This window comes from Ptychodera flava, assembly GCF_041260155.1.
Source record: "Ptychodera flava strain L36383 chromosome 23 unlocalized genomic scaffold, AS_Pfla_20210202 Scaffold_23__1_contigs__length_28996876_pilon, whole genome shotgun sequence".
NCBI lineage: Eukaryota > Metazoa > Hemichordata > Enteropneusta > Ptychoderidae > Ptychodera > Ptychodera flava.
Window position 1 is genome coordinate 20,624,256 of NW_027248277.1, and position 10,457 is coordinate 20,634,712.

Genomic DNA, 10,457 nt, shown 5'->3' on the forward strand with positions numbered 1-10,457 from the left:
ATGACTGTATTTGTGTTGTCAGTGGAAAAGTTGGCCTGCTAAAATTGACCAAAATTCGTTCAGACACAAATATCTAGAAACATCTTATGCCCAGTTATATTACTATTTTGATTTTATTTCATTTCAAGTAAGAAAAATGGTATCAAGTCAAGTTTACAAGTTTGATAAGACAAATAAAATTTGACAGAAATAAAATATTAGAAATAAAGATATCTTTACAGATAGAAACTTACCATGTGAATAGTACATACCATCTTTATATCGTGTCAGCCAGACCTCTCTTGCTATTGTTGGTCTAAATCATTTTTGAATAGAACAGAATTCTTGGCATTGAACAGGCAAACAGTTTTCCTGGATATACTTTGATAGTAGGTTTAAATCTCTTCACTCGTCAGTTGCTCTAGGGACATAATTCTGAAAGCCAGACAGTCAGACATAGTAACACAATGACTAAGTCTGGTCTTTCTGCTTTCAAATTGCCTTTCTTACTCCTTTCAAACTTAATTTTGCTCATCTTCTTTTGAGACTGACATACCGGTAGTCTGCTCTTTTGTCAGTATCGGGACGTACAATGTTTTATGGCAAGTTTGAAATAAAGTACAATTTAGTAACCCTTTCACCACCATGTTTTGGCCCAAACCCACTGTTATCATTCATAGTTATGAACTTGTTTACAACCGATAAAGAAAAAAAGCTACTGCTGTTAAATTGGCAGTGAATTAATAGATTGCATAAGAGAGGATGTCCAACAATTTGATGTAGCCAAACAGTGATGTTGGCTAATATTGGTTAACCTTCTAGTATTCCTATGCCAAGTTGAAAGGTCAAAAGCAATCATTGTGGCAGTTGAGTCGCCGAATACAGCGAGAACTGCAGTGTCCAGTCTGACAGTTTTAGCAAAAAACTGATACTAGTGATGCACAGTAAGTGAGACTACCCACAATTCCTCCTGATTTGTTTGCTCAGAAATTATTTGCTAAAGGCTTCTTCAATTTTATCAGTTTTGAACAATTTGAAACTTAAAATTTAATTATAGAATTATTGGTTAAAACTATGGTCCAAAATTATTGATTAAGTTTAAAATTCAGGAGTAAATTGAATAAGAATTCCACGTTTGAAGGTGCTAAAAATTGTACACTTGTCAAGGTAAAGTTATCAGCAACTAAGATGGTCTCTTCATACCACCTGTTAGACATGCAAATTTCCTTTGTTACACACATTCAAAAAAATCAATACCCTATCTTTTGCCAACACAGATGCAACTTATTCCCTTAGTTTCCTTGAAAATATTGCATATGGCTGTCAAAATACTATCTTGAAAAATTCACAAAATTGCTATCTCCTCCACGGAAAAGGGTTGATCTTCTTATTATTCACAGTGAGAAATTACAGAATTATGATTATTTAAACTTTGGTCCCAGAATTTCGAAATATGGACCGAGCTGTTCTGTGTACAGAAGAAATTTGCTTCAGTTCAGTGAGTGATCTCCGTGTGTACGAATCATGGAGAATTGTGGGTAGCCTCACTTACTGTGTGATGTGAAAGGGAGACACTTTAGTCAGTCTAAGTGTAGGCCAATGTAAGTACACTTCTACCAATTCATGTACACGGAATTTATTTTTAAAGCATAAGAACTAATTCACCACATACGATAACTTTCTGTCACCATCAGAATTGAAACCAGACTGTTAGCTACAGATTATACTGAAAATACTGCAAATTAGGGTGGAAAAGAATACAGTTTTCAATGATCTGCTCATTATAAAGTCAGATTTTAGAACTTGCAGGAAAGTAAAAATCCAGAGCATATACACATACAAATAAGTATAGTGATTGGTATTTTTATGACGTCTTCTAAGATTGATGGCTACATACTATGAACTAACATCACATATGTCAAACTATTTTGAGTCTGAGTGCATCTATTAACTGTATTTTGAATGCTTTTTGTGTTTGTATATACTATATAGATATACTAATAGTGTATCTGTAGGAATACTGTAGATTGTATTGGTAAGGTACAGTGTACCAGCTTGTGTATGGTAGGGTAGAGAGATGAGAAAATGCTCTTGAGAACAGTATTTATACATCATGTGGATAATAGGGTAATTCTTTTCTCAGTATTAAAACTACTGATGTGATTTGCCAATCTTCCAAAATAAGTAACACCAACATTCAATGATTTAGATTTGGAGCGGGGTAAATTTCCAGTCTCAGTTTTGATACCTGGATATTTTTAGTCCCCATGGACACCGTCTGGACTTATAGGTTTGGTCATGTCCGTGCGAGCGTCCCTGTGTCCGTCCGTCAGTTCACGCAGATATCTCAGAGATGCCTGGAGCAATTTCATTCAATCTTGGTACCAGGATTACTTCATATGTCATACATATGCACATCGATACGTTTTGTGATACGATCCAATATGCCTGCAGGCGGCCATTTTATTACGATTTTTTCATGTACAGAGCCATAACTCAGACATGTTTCAACTTATTTTATTCAAAGTTGGTACAAGGACATTGACCAATGTCATAGATATGCACGTTAATTTGTTTTGTGATACGATCCAATATAGCTGCCGTGCGGCCATTTTGTAAGATCTTTTAATGTACAGAGCCATAACTCAGGCATACATCTCGACCAGTTTTATTCAAAGTTGGTACAAGGATATTGACCTATGTCATACATATGCATGTCGATTTGTTTTGTGATACAATCCAAAATGGCCGCCAGGCAGCCATTTTATTACAATTTTTCATGTACAGAGCCATAACTCAAGCATACATCTCAATCGATTTTATTCAAAGTTGGTACAAGGAGATTGACTAATGTCATACATATGCATGTCAATTTTTTTCATGTACGGAGCCATAACTCAGGCATATTTCAACCGATTTTATTAAAAGTTGGTACAAGGACATTAACCTATGTCATACATATGTACGTCAATTTGTTTCATGATATGATCCAATATGGCTGCATGGCAGCCATTTTGTTACAATTTTTTCATGTCCTTAGCCAAAACTCGGGCACGTCTCAACTGATTTTATTCACCGATTTTATTCAAACTTAGTATAAGGACATTGACCAATGTCATACATATGCACATTGATTTGTTTTGTGATACGGTCCAATATGGCTGCCATGTGGCCATTTTTTTACTATTTTTCATGTCCGGAACTATAATTCAGACATGTATTAAGCAAATTTATTCAAAGTTGGTACAAGGAAATTGACTTATGTTATACATATGTACCATACGCCAATTTGTTTCACGATATGGTCCAATATGGCCACATGGTGGCAATTTTGTTATGTTTTTTTTCATGTCGAGAGCCATAACTCTGGCAAGTCTCAACTGATTTTATTCAAGTTGGTACATGGACATTGACTTATGTCACACATATATGTTTGATTTTTAATCAGTAAGATCAAATATCACTGCGTGGCGGCAATTTTGTTACGATTTTCTCATGTACAGAGCCATAACTCAGACATATTTCCACCAGTATCATTCAAAGTTGGTACAAGGACATTGACCTATTTCATACATATGCTGGTCAATTTGTTTTACGTCATTTAGCAGTATCATGTCAATTATTGAAGTTTTGTAATTAGGCTGATATGTCAAGAAATATTGCATCAAATTTCATGAAACCTTGTACAAATGTTAAGCTCACATTGCTTTAAACAGTGAAAAAGACATTGATCAGTGTCATTTTAATTAATTTGTAATTGCATATGTAATGAACTTTCCTAATTAGAGTGATATATCCACAAATACAGCGTCAAATTTGATGAAACGTTAAAGTTACTTGTCACATTGTGTTTTTATCAACATAATATATATTTCCAATATATGTCATATATTCACAATAGCCATGCCACTGAACATTTTTGTAGTTTCCATTGTAACCAATGTATACTTCCATTTGGCATATAGATTTGACAATAAATCCAAAATCATACATTCAGTTGCCTCTAGTCTTTCAATATACCGGTATATGTTACAGAATAGTTAAATTTGAGTAGACAGTTAAATATTTTGTGACATTGTTAATCTGGTCACATGATAGAGGTTTAAAATGGAGCATTCATTTTATAGTGTATTATTATTCACTAGCATGTTATATTATTTACTTCTAGTTGATATGTGAAACCTACGGTCGATTCAGGTTCAGATTTGATGATATTTTTTTGCATTCATTCTTTATCTACACGTACATTGTTTTCCTGTGCAATACAGATATAATTATGTGATTCTTTCTGTTTCCATAATGCTTGTAGTTTGTCTACATAATTTATTCAACTACATGTGCAAGTAGAATTTAACTTGTACACATCATGACAATGCAATAATACCAAATCTTTCTCTCTTTTTGATGATGGTAAGTTAGATGTTAAGTCACAGGATTTAGACATTGCAAGGCATTTGCATAAATGACAATACATGCAGGTTTGATGACATCAAGATAACTATTATAGAAGACAAAATAATGCTTAAAGAGACAGTAACTTGTATTTTATGACATCTTTAGAGATTGAAGGTTAATACTTTGAGCTTGGAACATTTCTATCTCTTGGGATATTAAGTCTGACTATTTCTCTTAAATGGTATTTTTCTGTAGTTTGGCTATATTTGTAAATATACAATGTACCTATTGCACACAGTACCCAGTTAATGTATTTACGATAACTTTTGTGCTATTGGAAACAATTGATCGACAGTTTATTTGGCAACATGGGGTAACAAATGTTTGCTTGACTTTTGCCTCTCCAGAGTGCCAAATATACATACTTATTACCACAGACACTGGCATCTTTATATTATGTTGAACATAGTGTCATGTCATTTTTTTAACATCAGAACAGAATTTAATTTGCTGGCTTACCATGAAATGGAAGTACCTAACATAATCAATTATTTAGAAATTTGTGAGTACTTGGGCAAAACCACCTGGTTAGTTGTGTCTTTAGTTATTCCCAGTATATGTCTTTGTAGAATGCGAACATATGATTTCTTTGTGACCTCTAGACAAAATGGATTTTTCCTCTTCCGACTTGCTTGATTATGACAAATGGACATTGCCACTATGTGAGGGAGAGTTGCTTTCCTTATCTGTATGAAAGGCACCTGCCAACTAACATTTCGTTACAAAAGATTTCATTAGGTCAAAACGTTATGTAACAGTGTTTGTTCAGCCATGCATAGTGGAAATGGTATGCTTGAATTATTAAACTTGATTTCTTTTGATACAGACTGTAAATGTTTCACTGAGTGTTTAATTCTTGTCATGTATTGACCTTATTTTTTGTGACTGTTCCTTCAAACTGAAGTTACTTGTATTTTACATCATTGTAATCTCTAAGAAATGTTCTCATTGTCACTAAAGAAGTCTTATGAGAAAAGTATAAGAAAGTAGAAGGCATCTATAAAATAATTATTTTATATCATATATATTGTAATTTCCATTACTTGATACTTATGTACATATTGATTACATTGCTGGGTTTAAATTCACACAGGGACAATGATCAGATTTGAGTCTACTGGGATTATACCACATTATTAGCAAAATTTGAAAGAAGGAATGTTTGTCTAGTGAAAACCAGATGTATCTTTTTAGTCCAATAAAAATATACTTGTTCAAACTTAACTAATTTGTGTGCGTATAACTATTTCTAATTGCGTGTGCTCATATGTTATCAAGTAGTAGGTGTGTTATGGTATGCAAGTAACTTGTGTGGGCTCCTCTGTCAATGAAATGTATGGTAGTTTGTCAAATAGGTCACATTCTTTGTCAACCAGTCAACATTTTCATCATTTTACCTACTAGCAACTGAATGTAAATATAGGATGCTGAATATTGTATATGTTTTGAAAATTAGCATAAAATATGCATATTCTTTAGTGTATATCATTTTCCTCCAGCAAACTATTGATCAAATTGTTATGGTACTTATAGGTTATTTTTTCAATACCACAAGTTCCTTTGTCATATCAGTGTTATTATCATTTGAATCTGGTTATGAGGTCGCCACCAAGTGTCTAATAGAACAAATGACACAATGCTGATAAGACACAAGGAACAGGAGGTGATATTGGGTTGTAAGTGATGTATAATACTGTGAACCCTTGTCTAGATTCCTATAAGCAGTAGGCACAAAGTAGAGTTAACTTTGAAGAGCGGCAGATGTCAGAGGCCAGAACTGTTGGTCTGAAGTCAGAGGTATTCCCAGATTCACTCACAGCTTTCTAATTTCAACCATTGACACTAATTTGGGTATTTTTTAACCAAATTCCTTGAAATTTTCGAGTAATTATCAAGCAAAAAATAAGATTTCACAATGGCATTGAGTAACACAATGAATATATTTGAGATAGAGTTTGAACTCCTAATTAGGTGAAGTGAAGCTTTGATATTAAATTAAGTATGTTAAGTTTAAGTTGAGAGTCAGAGGTCAAAGCCTTCAGACAGCTCTCTGATCTGATAGGTTCTTAAAGGTCAACTCTATACCCAGACCTGGTGGCCATATTGAATCGTATTGTGATAAAGGACAACTAAGTCCCTCTACGTATCCTTTAAAGGTGCCCTTCTCAATACCAGGTTCTCGCTTTAGGGAATGTGTCAACAGCCAATTAACAGTTTGGCATTCTTTTGTTTTCTATTGAACATTTCATCAAATATATAATATTTATATTACCTAGATAAATCTGATAATTGAGCGGGGCTTTAATAGAAAGTAGGGACATTGAAGGACAAAAAGAAAACTTAATTTATGTAGTAAAAGGTATATTTTGTAAACATAATAAGTCGAATGGCAACATTTTCAGTGCTGGGAAAGATGGAGTATATGCAATCAATTTACGACAGAATAACGTGAAGGACCAGAGGTTATTCTGTAACGAAAAAAAAAATTCTTCTACTGTATTCTGTGTAACGTTCTTGCCATATTTTGCAGTAAATACTTTCCTTCACTCAAATTTGTAGTAAAAATGTAATAAAAATGGTTGTGTTCAACCCATAATGTTGTCAATCATCCTATTCTCAAGAGATCACACTTTATTTCAATCAAGTTGATACTAAAAATACTTTTCTCATCATTTTTGTATTCAGAAATACCGTCTTTCATTTTCTGCACAATTAGTGTGACCCAATTGGACAGCGTTTTACTGAATATCTGGCACGGCATAAATGACATGAACACCGATATGAGTAGTAAATTATGTTGGGTAAATCAATTTGTCATGTAAACTTAATTTTAGCCTGTACGTGCAATTTGCTATTTTGTTCTTCCGCCTCGTAGTAGGATTTATGCAGCAACTTCATACAGAAGTGTTCATTGTTTAGCCCAAGGCTACACGAGCTTGGTTGGTCCACATCTTGTTGAAAACCACGCCCATAATCCACATGAGTAGAGAAGGCAAATTTCAAACTAAAAGAAAGCTCAATACTTGAAATGATATGTTACAATATTTCTGAATTCAAACTTTGCACTAACCCCTTCAACATTGCGATCTCTGTATTGCTGAGGAAAAGTAATAAAGTTGGAGCAATTTTCATGGGTACACTGAAAATCGCTACTTCAAAAGATGCCACTGAACCTTGGCTTTCTTCAGTATTCATTTACACTTTCAACTTCATCGATCTTATCCTACTCAAGACCTGAGTATAATTATTCTCGAACATTCTGAAGGTCACTGTCCTTCACAACCTTGTATTCAATTAGTCATGTTTGGAACCTTCTGGAAATTCAATTGTGTTATTTAAAAATGAAGATATTTAAGTAAGTAATTAGAATATCAATGGAATAGAAGTTCTAGATTGTTCTTTTATATAACTGTTCAAATATAAAAACGGGGTGGCACAGTTTTCAGGCAGACATTTGGGATCGTGTCACTGACTTGTTACTTCAAGACTTTGGAAACTCCAGCAGTATTAAAGTGGCACTCACACTTGGTAACATTTTTAAAGCACATTTTTTAAATTCCAACGGTCGATATTTGACGAGGCGACTGCGCGCGGATCGCAAGATATCGATAAAAACATGTCTTCAAAAAGTAAAAGTTTGAATTCCGGTGGCCCACCTAAATTCAGCTTCCGAACATCGAACGTTCGTCACTGGGGCCATTGTCAACTAAGCTATGGAGTACGAGTCTACGCTGACGCTGCTGTACGCCACAGTACCACTGGCGTCGGTGATCGGTCATGGCCTGTGGGAGAAAGCTGAGTCTTACTGACTTGGCGTATAAACGAAAAACAATTTTTGCTGATTCCACCAGAATTGGCAAAGGTGACTAGCCCAGTTACGTGCGGTTGATACATAGTGGCCGCCGCGTGATATGCATAGACGCATGCCACGCTCGCATACCACGCGCACGGCGTACTGTGGCAGACGACAAAATGTAGTCATCGGAGGCGACTAATATTTGACATTTAAAAAGTGATGTTTATGTTGTATTGGTTAAAATATGATACAACGGATTTAGAATAATGAAAACGACAAAAATTAAGGAGCAGTTTTTAAAAACTTACCTGAGGTAAAGGCATAATGCTGTATATAAAGTCTTTGCAGTGGGAAGTAAATTAATTGCGTCGTTCGAACTTATTGTAGACTCCCTAGAATATCGAAATCAGCACAACAACAAACCTTCGGAGGATTTCGAGTCAAAATTAGAACGATCGTAAAACTTCGGATGTGAAAATACGCTCGGGAAATGACATGTTTTTATCGATATCTCGCGATCCGCGCGCAGTCGCCAAGTCAAATATCGACCGTTGGCATAAAAAATGTGTTTTAAAAATGTTACAAAGTGGGAGTGCCTCTTTAATTTGAAGATTTTTCAAGACCTTCACTGCCACGCTGGGTTTATACTGTAGACCTTGCACTACTGTGGATTTTGTACTCAAGCCTGCAAGCCAAGGACTGCTTACTCACTCAATGGTCTGTCTCAGTGCTTGACTCAACTCTGGGGCTTGTTGCCGTCCCAGCTAAGATATGTAGCCTGTAAACTTTTACGGCTTGTACCTTGCCCCTTGACTTATTGATTAGTTTAAAGTTTTTGTGATAAATTTTGTTTTAAAAGAAATTCGTTACTTCACCATTTTTTCTCAGTAACACAGTGAAGAATTCAGAAATGGGAAAAATACTGGTAATACATGAAACCTATACCACCCTCTCGATAGTAGGCCAGGCTTCCAATTTTTTGCCCGAGATTGTACTCGACCTTATTACATATGTTACGACTGAAAACACACAGTAACAGTGCCTGAACCTGTGCATTGTCTGAAGTTTAGCGGAATGATGTATCAACTTCCATTTTGTAATCAGGTTGATGTACGATATGACATTCAATTCTCGTTGGCTAACGGCGCCACTACACCGGTTCTGATTTGGTAGTGTGTTGTTTACTCGAGTACTGGGCAAGGCGCTAGTGCGCGTGCGGAACAGGTAAAGCTTATCGGAGGGATTGCGGTAGGAAAGAACAACGCAAAAGAACCTGTTTTGAAGTAAAATACAATAGATAGTAAGCTTTGTCGTAGCTATCGTCTGTGAAATCTTCCATACCGAAAGTTTATTTCGTGCTTGCAATTAAACGAGGATATTCGGTTTGATTTCGAAATAATTGTTGCTCACAAATAAAAATAGTCCGGTTTACATGTGCTCATTAAATAAGGTTATGGCATAACAGTGCAGATAACGCGTTATGTTGCATTCGTATCGATGCATTTTACGCAATGTGTCTGAGTTTGTCCAATAATTCTGTAAAGATTTGTGAAAACTATTATGGAAATTCCATTTTTGTATGTATTATTTTACCCACTTTTAAGTCAAACTCGTCCAACCTTCACACGGATTGTCCATAGCAGTTTCGTATTTAATCTGAGACGAATACGATAATGATAGAAATGATGTAATATATCAAATTATTCAATTATTGGGGAGGAACAATTTACTACATTTGATCAAAATTTTCAAAATTCCTGTAAAATTGCCGAGATCGTAGGAACACGTTTATTTACAGATGTTACTATAATGACAGTCTTCCAGTGTTTTTCCCCTTTTATCGTTTTCTTCAAAACATGCACTTCAAGAAATTAATAACTTTGATGTGAAGATATTTGTGTATTTTTACTGAGGCTGCTCCTTATTCCAAAGATCGAATAGAATAATAGCTCTCACATTTGGTCTCAAAGCTCCTCCTGGATGTACCGGTAGTTCAGATTCGCCTTGGCTTTGGCTGATATGTCATTTGGATCAATTTTACTTTTCACTCATTACTTTCTCTAATATCACCGAATCCATACTTTCTGTCGCGCGCTTCGCTTGATGCAAGACGTATCAGTCATTCTTGTATTGTGCTGTAATATTAAACAGAACATTTAGTTAATGCGCGGAGGTCACTGTAGTATGAATACTCATACTTTTTATACTGCCTAGCTGCTGAAACTGA